Source organism: Prionailurus viverrinus, chromosome E1, assembly GCF_022837055.1.
Source record: "Prionailurus viverrinus isolate Anna chromosome E1, UM_Priviv_1.0, whole genome shotgun sequence".
Taxonomy (NCBI): Eukaryota; Metazoa; Chordata; class Mammalia; order Carnivora; family Felidae; genus Prionailurus; species Prionailurus viverrinus.
The window spans coordinates 37,448,605-37,462,369 of record NC_062574.1 but is presented as its reverse complement, the minus strand read 5'-3'; the positions used below and the strand labels follow the sequence as shown (position 1 = coordinate 37,462,369).

At 35.1% G+C, this 13,765-nt stretch overlaps 1 protein-coding gene and 1 non-coding gene across 9 annotated transcripts in view; both read right to left on the bottom strand.

Annotated features, from left to right (window-relative positions):
- Positions 1 to 13,765, bottom strand: part of TANC2 (tetratricopeptide repeat, ankyrin repeat and coiled-coil containing 2) — a 376,040-nt gene that overhangs the window by 270,612 nt on the left and 91,663 nt on the right. The gene's annotated exons all lie outside the window — the stretch shown is intronic.
- Positions 131 to 237, bottom strand: LOC125152291 (U6 spliceosomal RNA). The gene has a single exon (XR_007147140.1). It is a non-coding gene; the product is annotated as a U6 spliceosomal RNA (small nuclear RNA).

The following is a 13,765-nucleotide window of genomic DNA, read 5'->3' as shown; positions in this document are numbered from 1 at the left end:
AAGAGTCTCTTACGGCTTCCTTCCCTCCCTCTCTGTTTGTAACTATTCTTTTCCCCTTCCCTTCCCCCATGGTCTTCTCTAAGTTTCTCAAGATCCACATAGGAATGAAAACATGATATCTGTCCTCCTCAAAAATATGGAATGCTTTACGAATTTGTGTGTCATCTTTGTGCAGGGGCCATGATAATCTTCTTTGTATCGTTCCAATTTTAGTATATGTGTTGCCAAAGGGAGCACTAACTTTTATTTTAGAATGGTTTTAGATTTATAGAAAAGTTGCTGAGGTAGTATAGGGAAATCTCATAAACCCTACACCTGGTTTCCCACTTAGATTAGTCATTTGCCAAAACTAATGAATCATATTGATACATTATTAACTAAAGTCCACACTTTGAGATTTCTTCAGTTTTTATTTAATATATATTTTCCAGTCCGTGATACATTACATTTAGTCATCACATATTAGGTTCCTTAGATTAGTTTCTCAGACTTTTTTGTTGGTAACCTTGACAGTTTTGAGATGTATGGGTCGGTTTAGTAGAATGCCCTCAGTTGGGGTTTGTCTGATGTTTTTCTCATGATTAGACTTTGGTTATAGGTTTAGGGGAGGAAGACCACAAAGGGAAATTGCTATCCTCATCAAATAATTCCAAGAATGCACACTATCCATACACTCAAATTAACTAAACAGGTAGACATGTTGACATGCCCTACATCACTGCAAAAGAAAATTCAAGCCCTAGCTTCTTCAGCTGTGCCAACATTGATGAAAACAGACACTACCTCTTTGGCTCTTATTATGTGTCAGGCACTGTGCTAAGTGTTTTACAAATTTATGTCACTCAATCCTCAATAAAACCTTATAATATAATTATCATTTTTCCTTTTTGATAGATCAGGAAACAGGAGTTGAGATTTTCAGCAAATATGGCCACAGCTGGAGTTAGTTAAGTGCAGGATCCAGGATCTGAAGCCAGGCCTAATTCTAAAGCCTGTTCTCTTCTCCACCGTTCTCCTTCTATACACAAATATATCATGACATGTTACAGTTGGTAGGAGACCAAAAAAAGATGAAAAAATTCCAAGGTGATTTTGAAACAATCTCTGATTTCAAACCTCTTCACCTCAAATTAGATACTCAGTATGGCTCACTCAAATTCTTGAGTTCAGCAGCTTTTTCTGCATGGAATTTTTAGGAAGCATAGATATCTCTTATAGATAAGCATAGAATGACAGAGCTAGAAGGAATTTTCAGTTTATTTTTGTCAATTTACACTTTTTAAACACTTTGTGGGGTTGAAGCTTTGAATAAAAGAGTCCAACACAGCAACTTAACAATAGCTAAAATTATAACTGAATGTCAGGGCACCTGGGTGGCTCAGTCAGTTAAGCATCTGATTCGGCTCAGGTCATGATCTCATGGCTCGTGAGTTTGAGCCCCGTGTCGGGCTCTGTGCTGACAGCTCAGGGTCTGGAGCCTGCTTCGGATTCTGTGTCTCCCTTGCTCTCCGCCCCTCCCCCACTCACACTGTCTCTCGCTCTCTCTCTCTCAAGAAAAAAAAAACATTAAAAATTAAAAAAAATTATAACTGAATGTCAGTAGGTGTATACACACACACTCTCTTACCTTATGTATTTTTGGTGTTCTTATCTGTTGAAACTGGATGCTGAGGATACATATAAGTCTCAATCTTGGCCACATATCAGACTGGTCTAGAAATCCAGGGATTTAAAAAAAATCCTTATGCTCAAGTTACCACCCAGATCAATGAAATGAGAATACTTAGAGTCAGACCCAAGCATAACAGGGTCTTTAAAATTCCCTGGATGACTGAACGTGCAGCCAAAGTCGAGAAGCGTTAGTAGACATTGAGTGGAGCTATGAGACAGTGATGAACCGGATCCATTTGCAAGTTTCCAGTGCTAATAGATCCTACAGGTAAGAAAAATACTAACTGTACAGAAGGATATGATCTCTAAATTGAGGATAAAGTTTACATTCATGGGTTAACTCCCTGTTTATTACTGATTTTGGTGGCTTGGGGGATTGTGGACTAAACTGGGATAATATTGTGTAATGTCAAGGTGGTTTTAACCTATCATTAACTAGACTCAATTTACTCCTTTGGGCTGGGCTTGAGAAGTTATACCACCAAGATGATGATGTCACCTAGATGAAAAGCTTCCTAATAAGATTCTAAAAACTGGAATAGCCTCTGCTTCTTCACATTAACCTGGTCTCAGGCAAGCCACAGCTCCTAAAGTATGAGAAGGGATGTTCAGGAACAGTACCAGACTTTATTTATAAAAACAGACAAGAATAAAAGAACATGGTGCACTTAGGAAAATCCAGAGTTTGACAGAACTAGAGTGCAGAAAGTATACGGAAGAGGCAGGCTATGAAAGCAGAAAAGTTGGCAGAGGCATAATCACAAAAGGCATAGTCATTATTTATGAGTAGACTTCACCCTCTATGTGAAGTAGGGAAGAAAATGAAGGACACTGAGCAGGGGAGGAGCATGATCTGACCAGTGTTTTCAAAAGACAAATTTGGCAAGCATATATTAAGTTGGCATTATGGGGTCACAGGCTAAAGGCAAAGAGATCACTGCACTAGGCCCAAAGGAAAGGAAAGCCTGAATAAATGCACTAACACTGAGAATACAGAAGAAAGGGTAGATTCATGGAATATTTGGGACTGAGAATCACAAAGACCTTGCATCCCTGTGAAAGAGATGTTTCTAATCACTATCATCAGTTTTCCTGCCCCTTTCTTCCTCAAATACACTATCAGCCTTTTGCCCACACCGCTCCAGAAAAGTCACATTTACCAAGATCTCCTATAAAGCCCATCGCTAAATCCAATGGTCACTTCTCAGTTTTGTTACACAGACATACTTTTTTACACAAGTGCATAGACAAGTAAAAAGTATGTCTCCCTTCCCTGGTTATTGTCTCTCCTTAGTAGTTATCACTAATATATTCTGTATTTTACTTATGTACTTTAATTTTGGGCAGCTTCTCTACTAGAATGTAACTTCCATGAGGGCAAATAATGTTGTATCCACTGTTCTATCCCCCATGCCTAGAGCAACCGCTGACACCCCGTAGGTGCTCAAAAGATAGCTGCTGAATTAATTAATGAGTGAAAAGTGAGCCCTGGGGCACTATGCCATTTAGAGACTGGGGAGATGAGAAAGAACAAACCAAGGAGATAGGGAGCAACAGAGCTAGGAGAGGGTGGTATCCTGGAAGTTAAGTGAAGAGAAAACTTCAAGGAAAAGAGAATGATTAACTGCAACAAATGTTGTTATAATAAGGCAAAAAAAAAAAAAAAGTGAAATGAGTGAAAGAAGGGAATTCTGGATGCCTTAGAACTCATGATTGGGAAGGACTGACTGTAATTCTATTAACCAAGATAGAGAACATAAGATGGGAGATTGCAAAGGATAAATAATAAGTCACTTTAACAAAGAATTTAATTTACAATCTAATTAATCTTAACCTCTATTTAGTGCCTTATCAATTCTAGATCTAGGACTAGAAGGAGGGAAAAATGAACAGCTAGAAATGAAATTATTTAATCCCTTGATTTTTTTTTTAAACCAAACAAGTATTTCTCCAACAGGAGCGCTATAACGATTCTTAACACTCAACACAAATGCTTATGTTTTACTTTTTTTTAAATGTTTATTTATTATTATTATTTTTTTGAGAGACAGATAGAGTGTGAGTGGGGGAGGGGCAGAGAGGGAGACACAGAATTCAAAGCAGGCTCCAGGCTCTGACCTGTCTGCACTGAGCCACCCAGGCGCCCCTCTGTTTTACTTTTAAATCCTTTATTCTACTAGGGAGCTCCTTATTCATCTATTTATGTAAAAATTGGAAAAGTTCGTCTACTAATTACTAATTGCCTTTTTGAAATCTCTACTTGAATGTATCGTATATACCTCAAATTCAAAACATCCAAACACGAAATTCTCACTTTTTCCCTCACACTTTCAAACTTGATACTCTATCAGAGCTCATCTCAATGAATTCATCACCAAATGTTGCTGATTTTTCTTTCCTAAATGTCCCTTGACCCCAACCTGTCTCCAACTCCTATGTCCATTCTCTTCTAAATGTTTATCCATAAAACAGCTGAGTAATCATTTAGAAATGCAAATGTAATAGCTTTCCCATTTAATGTTTAAAATGTTAAAGTGATCCCCCTTAGAATAGATACAAATTCTTAACATGGTCTGTAAGACCTTCATTTTCCTGCTTCATTTCTAATTAGATCTCCCTTTGTCCCCCAGTTTCTGACCTCTACTCTCAGGATGTCTATGAGAAACTACTATATACCTGGGAAGTCAGGATAAAGTGGTTTTCACCTCAAATTTCTGCCTTCATATATGAAGATAAGTTTCAACAGCACTACTAATAGAAAATTTTTATTTTATGTCATATGTTCATAACAAAATAAACTTTCATAGTTATTCCTCTTACTCCCTAAAGGATAGGATGATAGTTACCAGACTAAAAATCAAATATTCCCCTCCCACAATTCACCTCCAAGAAAAGGCACATCTTTCTGTTCTGATAAGTGTGTTTAAATCTATTGACACTCATTGAAAAACCAAAGTAATAAAAAGTCAATAAAAAATATTATCTAACTATCCCTCAATTTTTTTCACAAAAAAAGTTATACTTGGTTTATCCCATATGCCTATATTATTTGTTTATAATAAGGGCAAGAAAATAAAAATTCAAGGTCAAAATGTTTTACAGAAAAAGGTGTTTTTTTTAAAAAAATTTTTTTAACGTTTATTCCTTTTTGAGAGAGAGAGAGAGAGAGAGAGACAGAGACAGAGCATGAGTGGGGGAGGGGCAGAGAGAGAGGAAGACAGAATCTGAAGCAGGCTCCAGGCTCAGAGGTGACAGCACAGAGCCGGACGCAGGGCTCGAACTCACGGATCGCGAGATCATGACCTGAGCTGAAGTCGGACACTTAACCAACTGAGCCACCCAAGTGCCCCAGAAAAAGTTTTTTTTAAAGAAAAAACCTTGTTATATGTAACATACAAAATTCAAAACATTATTTCCCTCTCTAAACTTGTCATGTGTAAGGTCTTTACTAGAGTATTACTATATTGTATTTTTCTCTTAAGTAACCAGGAAATGTAAATACAACAATGATTAAGTGGTTGAATAAAAGGAATCATTAGGATGTAGTAGAATACAAAGATATTTAGGGGCACCTAGGTGGCTCAGTTGGTTAAGCATCCGACTCCCAGCTCAAGTCATGATCTCATGGTTTGTGGATTTGAGCCCCACATCAGGCTCTGAGATATAAGAGCCTGCTTCAGATTCTATGTCTGTCTCTCTCTCTCTCTCTCTCTCTCTCTCTCTCTGTCCCTCCCCTGCTTCTTCACACTCTCTCTCTCTCAAAAATAAACATTAGGAAAAAAGAATATAGAAATATTTAATCAAAAAATAAGGAAGTAACTGGATAAAGAAACTGAATAAAGACTCACATGTAAATAAAGGAAGTTCATATATGAGAAAACAGCATTATAAAGTACTGGGGAAAGGAAAGGCTATTCAACAACAAATAAGGTACAAAAATTAACTTTTTCACAGGAGAAAAAATAAATAGATCCCCTGTCATGCCATATTCTCATTATCAAAAAATTAAGGGGAAAGGGGAAAAAAATCAAAATGTAATAAAAATCTGAAAATAAAAAACACAAAACTTCAACTATTTAAAAACAATTTTCTGAAACAACATAGGGGGAATAAAGAATGAAAAACATGAATAAATTAAAATTTTAAACTTACATTCCACAGAGGTTTAGTCTTAGTCTAACCAAAAGACCAAAGTTTTGGTCTAACCAAAAGCAAAGTTTTAAGACAGAAAAGACACTGAGAAAAGATATTTGCAATAACTATCAAGGACTAAGGATCAATCTACAATTTGAAATCTGAATTTCATATAATTTTCACATGTTGTGACATTTTATGGTTTTTTTTTTTTTTGCTGAATCATAAAATAACTGTAAAAAATATCCTTAGCTCACAGGTTGCACAAGAACAGGTGGTAGACTGGATTTGACTCATGAGCTATAGTTTGCCATATCCAAAGAATATCCATAAATCAGTAAGAAAAAGATATATAACCCAAGGGAAAAAATGCATAATGAATATAAGAAAGCTATTAACAAAAGAGGTCATCTGAAAGGCCAAAACACATCAAAGAAATTAAGGAAACAAATTAAATCACTAGGATATTACCTTCCACGTACCAGATTGGGGAAAATGAAGAAGTCTGACCATATGAATGTTGGGAAGGATATGGCAAAACGGGAACTCTCAAACACTTTTGAGAAGACTATAAATTAGTGGTGACACAGCACAGAAATTATCTAGTAAAAGTGAAATGCAAATAATCTACATCCTGGCAATTCAACTTCTAGGTATAGCTCCTAGAGAAACTCTGATATGTGTGTAAGGATATTTACTGCAGCATTATTTGTAATAACACAGAACAAAACAAACACTGAAATAAACTCAGATTTCTGTTAGGAGGGAAAAAAAATAAAAGAAGTATGCTCATAAAATTGAATACTATACAACACATACAAGAAATCAACCAAATCCTATATACCAACAAGAGCAAAATAAAATAAGCCAGATGCAGAATTCTATAGAGAGAATGTTACCACTTAGTAAATTTTAGAATACGTGTAATACTAAACTAAATACTGCTCATGGATACATTTGTATTAGGATTTTTCATCTCTGATAAAGGAGATTCAAATACCAACTTTTTTTTTTTTTTAGCAAATCCTAAATCTGTATGTATGAGTCTGTATTATTTATGTCTGTGTGCATTTGTGTTAGGATATGGTTATAGCAATGAGAACTAGTGAAAAGACATGCCATATTTTATTTTGAAAGTTATGGGGATTTACATTTATGAAAATTCATTATTGTAGCAAAACAAAGAATGGACTAAGGGTACTAAGACTGGAGACATAATAATTTAAGTGAGAAAAAAGGAAATCCTAAAATTAGGAAGTGAGAATGGAAGAGGACAAGAGAAGACAAAGTTGAGAAGCATTCAGAAGTTTTAATCAAGTGGACTTGATGGCAGGTTACATGTTGGCAGCCATTTTGGGAGTGCAGAAAGCTTCACATATTTCCCAACTGCTTCCTGAATACGCTTGCTATGGGCTTTTAAACAGCTTTCAAAAGTGACATCTACACTAGCTGATGATGATAATGGTCCATCAGCTATAGCTAAGTGATAGAAAAGGATTTTAGAAAACAAATATCAGTTAAAGCAATTTTGAAAGAGATGCAGCAGAAAGGTTTTCTCTGCTCTGCAGTTTCTGCCAGATTATATGCACAGCATGTCCTCCTGAGGGTTAAGGGTATTGGTGAATACTAACACCTCTGAGGAAGAGACAATAAAAGACTTCGGGACCATACAAGAACAAATTCCATACTTACTGTATGACTTTGGTCAAGTCATTTAACTTCTTTTTCTCTGCCTCTGTTTCTTCATCTGCTAAGTGAGTAACATAAAGTACAGGTGATCCTTGACAACATGGAATCGAACTGTGTGGGCCCTTATACGTGATTTTATAAATGTATATTCTCTTCCTTATGCTTTTCTTAGCTTTTTCTTTTCTCTAGCTTACTTCATTGTAAGAATATAGTACATAATACATATAACACAGAAACTATGTGTTAATCAATTGTGTTATCTGTAAGGCCTCCAGTCAACAGTAGACTATTAGTAGTTAAATTTTTGGAGAGTCAAAAGTTATTTGTGGATTTTCAACTGTGCAGGAATCAACATTCCAAACCCTCAATTGTTCAAGGGTCAACTGTAATATAATTTATCCCATAGGTTCTGAAAAGTAAATGAGTATAATTATGTATGTATTTATGTGTGGGTGTATGTCTTTCTATGCACATACAAAGTGTTTGCTATCATTATTCTTCACCAGTTAGGAGGCACCCACTAAGTGCTAGGGCATTGCACTAGGTGCTGGAGAAGTGGAGATGACAAATTTATATTGTCTGCCCTCTTTACAGTACGTAGCCATCACACTGTGAGAGACAAACTTGTGAGCTAACGTGCTATCTACAACCTAAGTAACTAAAACGTCCTGAAGCGATTTCTCAGTCTGAGCCTACCAACAATTTTGACATCATTTAATCTTTTGACAATTGCTTAAAATCAACAGATTTTATACAGAGAAAAATCCATATTAATATACAAACCTATAGATGAAGTTACTTTCTAAACTCTATTTTCATTATGTCTAAATTTTCCTGTTATTCTATTTCTTTTATCCTTCTGAAAGATTCTAATCTAAAAGATTCATTACTAAATAAAACTAATAAAATACTAATAAAACTTATCTCTGAATTTCCCCCCTACTCTAAGAATATATTCATTTTTTATTTCTTATATCTGTAACCATACTGTTAATCTGAAAGATTCATAAATAATACACTCAGAAACTACCTGGATCTTAGAATTACAAAGACAATGATGGTTCAATGAATATTAACAAGAGGTTTTTTTATTGCTTTGCTGAAAATGAATTACTCTTTATTTACAGTATAAAATCTTTTGTTTTTATGCTGTAATAAAGTATTTTTACATTTTCTTTAATAAAAAGATGTTTCTTTATTGCCCAAGACATCTACTACAACAGTCATTCCCTCATCAACTTACTTTGTAACAGTCTCCTTCAACAAAAGATATCTTAATTGCATCCAGCTCTCTATTGCAAATTTACAGTACTAATCCTTGCCAGCCATTTTGTTTTCAGCTTGTAACACTAGCAGCCAGCTGCCTTCGGCCTGACTCTATTAGCATATCGGATAATTTAGAAAGTAAGCACAGAAATGGAACCTAAAAGATACAGTTGGTTTTTATCAGAATATATCCATATATTAGATATTACTGTTTAAATATGCTTTATGTTTCTCTACTTCCTTTCAATTTAATTAATTTTCTTAATTTAAATGCTCATTTCCTGCTCACAGTAATTTTCCCTCCCCTAAACCTATAAATGAGGTTGACCTATTACTGTTTATATATAAGAATTTCAAATTTTAATAAAACAAACTACACATGTATTTTAAATATTTTCTGCAAAAGATAAAAGGGTTGGACATTTGGTACTGTAATTTACAACTATATTCCAGCAGACCATCTAGCCAAGAATAATAAATACATAATAGATAACATATATTGTTCGCACATTTCAAGGGTGTTTCTAACAGCCAGCAGACAGCAAACAATTCTCCACCTGTTTTGACTTGCAATGGGCTGCTGTTTGAATGTCAATAACAATGTGTCCTCACCAAGCATCACTGAAGTCTTAGATGACAAATCATCCAATACAATTTTAATAGGATGGTGAAGGGTAGGGCCAAAGAGTTCTTATTAGTGGCCTGTTCTTCAGAACTCTTTACCATCACATCCTCCTGCCTTCCCCCAACAAGTCCCACTCATCTATATTTAATAAGTATTCTGAAATCATATTCTTCATTAACCCACACCATCACTTAAAGTAAAACTCTTTTTAGAGAGGCTCCTCTAGTTGATTAAATACTATTTAGAAAGTTTGTTAACTTAATAGAATATAACACCCTTGAAATAACAGTAAGAAAAAAAAAAGGCCAAAGTTGGGGGGGGGGAACCCCTGCAAGAAAATAAAATGCTCCAAAGATAGAAATTACTGAAGTGCTTTAACTTCATTTTCTCTTTAAACCCCTCCCTGTCTCCACTGTATTTTTTATGCTTTTACTGTGATGCTAACTAGCCATCCAGTCTGCTATAGAAGCCTCTGGTTAGAATAGATTTCAAGGCTGCTGTGTCTTGTGAGGAACCAATCAGATTTCTTTGTTTCATCTGCAACATTCCATCAGGGTTATATAACATTTTAGATACATGAAACATTCTAATAATATAGGATATTTCAGTCTATAGTTAGCTATCTACTGTCACTAAGTCTGACATATAAAAATCCCGTATTATTCTTCTGTGTTATTCAATAAAATCAAAGGAACATAGTATAGATGAGAGGGTTATTTTTCTTTCGGGGAAGAAAACAGAGTGAATTTGCTTTGTCTAAAAGAAAGAGTTTGTGAAAATACAGCATCTGAGCACTCTGCAGACTACTCAGATGCGTGCTGATCCTCCTTATTTCTGTTTATAGTAAAGTGGCTGAGGTAATCCAACACAGTGGCAAACAGCCATACAGCTGTTAATTCTTATCACATACAACATGTCACTAGTATAGAATACAATATTATAAATAGATTTAAACTCAGGCTTAATCTTTTGCAATTTTTTTAAAGCACAGAAAAATTAAGTGAAATATTTAAGACACCTGGACAAATACTTTCTCAAAGAAGAGAATTTGAACTCTAAATGTCAAACCCCAATTTAACACCTACAACACTAACCAAAAAATAGTATACCAGCAGCACTGTTCCTATATGATCAGAACACTTGCAGTACACTTTTACTGGCACCATACAAACATTTCCTCTCTCAATCTCTCTCTCTGCCTCAGATAATGCTGCATAACTTAAATACTGTTCTTCTGTGCTATTAATAAAACAACTCAGATATTCAAGAGCACATTAAGCTGAAACCTGTGAATCTAGTATTTTGTTTCTTTTTACAACTCAAAGGCATCCCACATATGATGGTTACAAATCAGCACAGGATTAAAATAGTGCCCGAATGCATAAAAAAGCTCAATCTGTTGGGTGTGGCTTAAGTAAATATATCTTGTCTCAACTGGACAGCTCCCCAGTAACATGCAGCCACTGAAACCCAAAATATATGAGTACATAGGTAAAGTGCTTCCGGGAAGGGGTGGGAAACTAAACCTCCATGTTTTTTCTATGCTTGATGTTCAATTGTTTCTATACTGTACTTCTAAAATGACAGTGCCTTGAGTCAATGCTGAACATTGCTCAAGAAACCAAGGACAGAGAAATTTTACTTGTCCCACTTCCTCTCTTCATTTTATACTCACTGTCTACAACATGGCCGTTCTTACAAACATTTTGCTTTCATAAAAGAGGTAATCATTTAAATCATGACTATGTGCAATGCGAACTCACACTGCATTACAGTCATCAATAAAATATGAAGTGCCAACTCCACTGTTCATTCTACTTATTTTCCATCTCACCAGAGAATGCTCTACTAATGCTCTCTACTATTATAAATGAACAATATAAAGAAAAAGACATTGGTAGGAGCTGCGACAAATACAAAACAGAAAAAATATAAAACCTGTGTTTACTTTTTAACAATCTAGTATTAATAGGGAAAAAAACCCTTCATGTGTATGTGTGTGTTGTGTGTATATCTATCTATCTATCTATCTATACATATATATACACACACACACACATTATACACGTTTAGTACAAATATAAATCTGTTTATAATCTACCATGCATACATTTATTAAATGTTACACATGCAATATACCTGAAACCTGTATATATAGGGAGCATGCAGATTTCAGAACTATACATTTTCATTCTTAAATGGTCACAATCAAACATTAAAACAGCTAAGGATTTCTGACATACTGAACTATATCCAAGCTTTTAATCTTGTTAAACAATTTTCTCTGCTATTCAATGCAGCAAACCCACCTTTGAATCATATTGACGGTTATTTTTTTCCCATGCCCTCTACGTGCTGCACCATTTTGTCTGTCTTCTGGCCAGTGGAGAGATCGGCAGACAGCAGTGAAGGAGTGTACTGGAGTCAGCAGAGGCAGTGCCAGCCTCCTGCTGCAGTCTGTATATTGAACGCACTCAAACCCACAGGTGCCTACGTAAAATCCTCCAGCTGCAGCTGCCACTTAATGTTTCCTTCAGCAGCAGATCTGTATGCTATTTTCACTTTGCTTTAACCCAATAAATGGACAGGATACACAAGTGTGCACCTTTTAAAAATGAATTTTACATAAAATATTTATAGACATTATCTCCATTAAGTAGCTAAAAATGAGTGACTTTTTAAATCAGAAAGATAATCACTAAATTATGAAGATTCAGAAGAATAATCACCAAAAGAGAAATACATTTCTAACACTCTATAAATTCTAAACTGGTAATTTAATTCTTCAAAAATATAGAACATTAAAAGCCAGCATATGATTTACCTTACATCTTCTTACAAAATTATGAAAGTAATTTTTCGTATACCGTAAGTATATCATGTATAAATCCATAAAAAGGCCTGCCTCTAACCATACCTTTTCATCAGTACATAATCCACTGATAAGAAAATACAGAACTTCTCTGTTAAAAGGCTAAGTGAATCAAGGTAAACCAATGTTCAAACACTAACAGATGAAAAAGAAACAGAGGCTCACAATCCTTTCACATAAACTTCAAACACATACACTTTTATCCTACCCGAATTCTAGAATTCAAAAACCAGGAAAAATCTTAAGGAATCAAAAAAAGTCTTTTTAATTTTTCAGGTGAACAAATTAAGGACCAGAGAGGTTAACACTGAGGTACCTTTCCCAAGGTCACACAGCTAGTCAGCAGCAAGACTTCGTCTTCAAAACATGTCTTTTTTCTTTTTAAGTTTATTTATTTGAGAGAGAGAGCACGAGTGGGGAGGGGTAGAGAGAGGGACAGAAAGAATCTCAAGCAGGTTCCACACTGTCAGCACAGAGCCCGATGTGGAACCTGAACTCATGAACCATGGGATCATGACCTGAGCCAAAACCAAGAGTCGGACGCTTAACCAACTGAGCCACCCAGGCACCCCAAACACATCTTTTAATAAGTAATTAATAACTACTAAAACTCAACCAAAATCAAATAGTAACATGAATATTCTTATAACTATTAAATAAATATTGTGATTAAATAATCTTTGCAAAAAAGAAATCTCCAGGCCCAAATGGTTTCACAGGTAATTCTACCAAACATTTAGGTAAATAACACCAATTCTACACTATCTCTTCCAGAAAAGAGAAGGAAATACTCCCAACTCATTTTATGAAGACAAAATTACTCTGATATCAAAGCAGATAAAAACATTACAAAATAAGAAAACTATAGGCCAATATCCCTCTTGAACACAGAAACAAAAATCCTCAACAAAAAATTAGCAGATCAAATCCAATGATGTATAAACACACACACCCAGTGACCAAGAGGAGTTTATACTAGGCATGCTCAGCTAGTTTACTACGGAAATCACTCAATGTAATCCATCATATTAATGATTTAAAGAAGAAAAATTGCATCATCATATCACTTGATGCAGAAAAGTATTTAAAAAATCCAACATCCCTTCATGAAAACATTAGAAAATTAGGAATAGGAGGGAATTTCCTCAACTCGATAAAGAACATCTCCAAAAATCTGCAGTCAACATCATACTTAGTGGTAAAGACTAAATGCTTCACCCTTAAAATCAGGAACAAGGCAAGAACACACATTCTCACCACTGCTGGCTACCATCATACTAGAAGTACTAATCAGTGCACACAGATTACAAAGGAAGAACTAAAACTATCTTTATCCTTAAAAGACATTATTGTCCACTTAAAAATTGAAAGGAATCTACCAAAATCAAACAAACCACCCCCCCCAAACACCTCTTAGAACTAAGAAGTGAGTTTAGCAAGGTCATAGTACAATGTCAAAAAAAAATCAATCATAAATCTATATACATATACACGTGTGTATATGTATA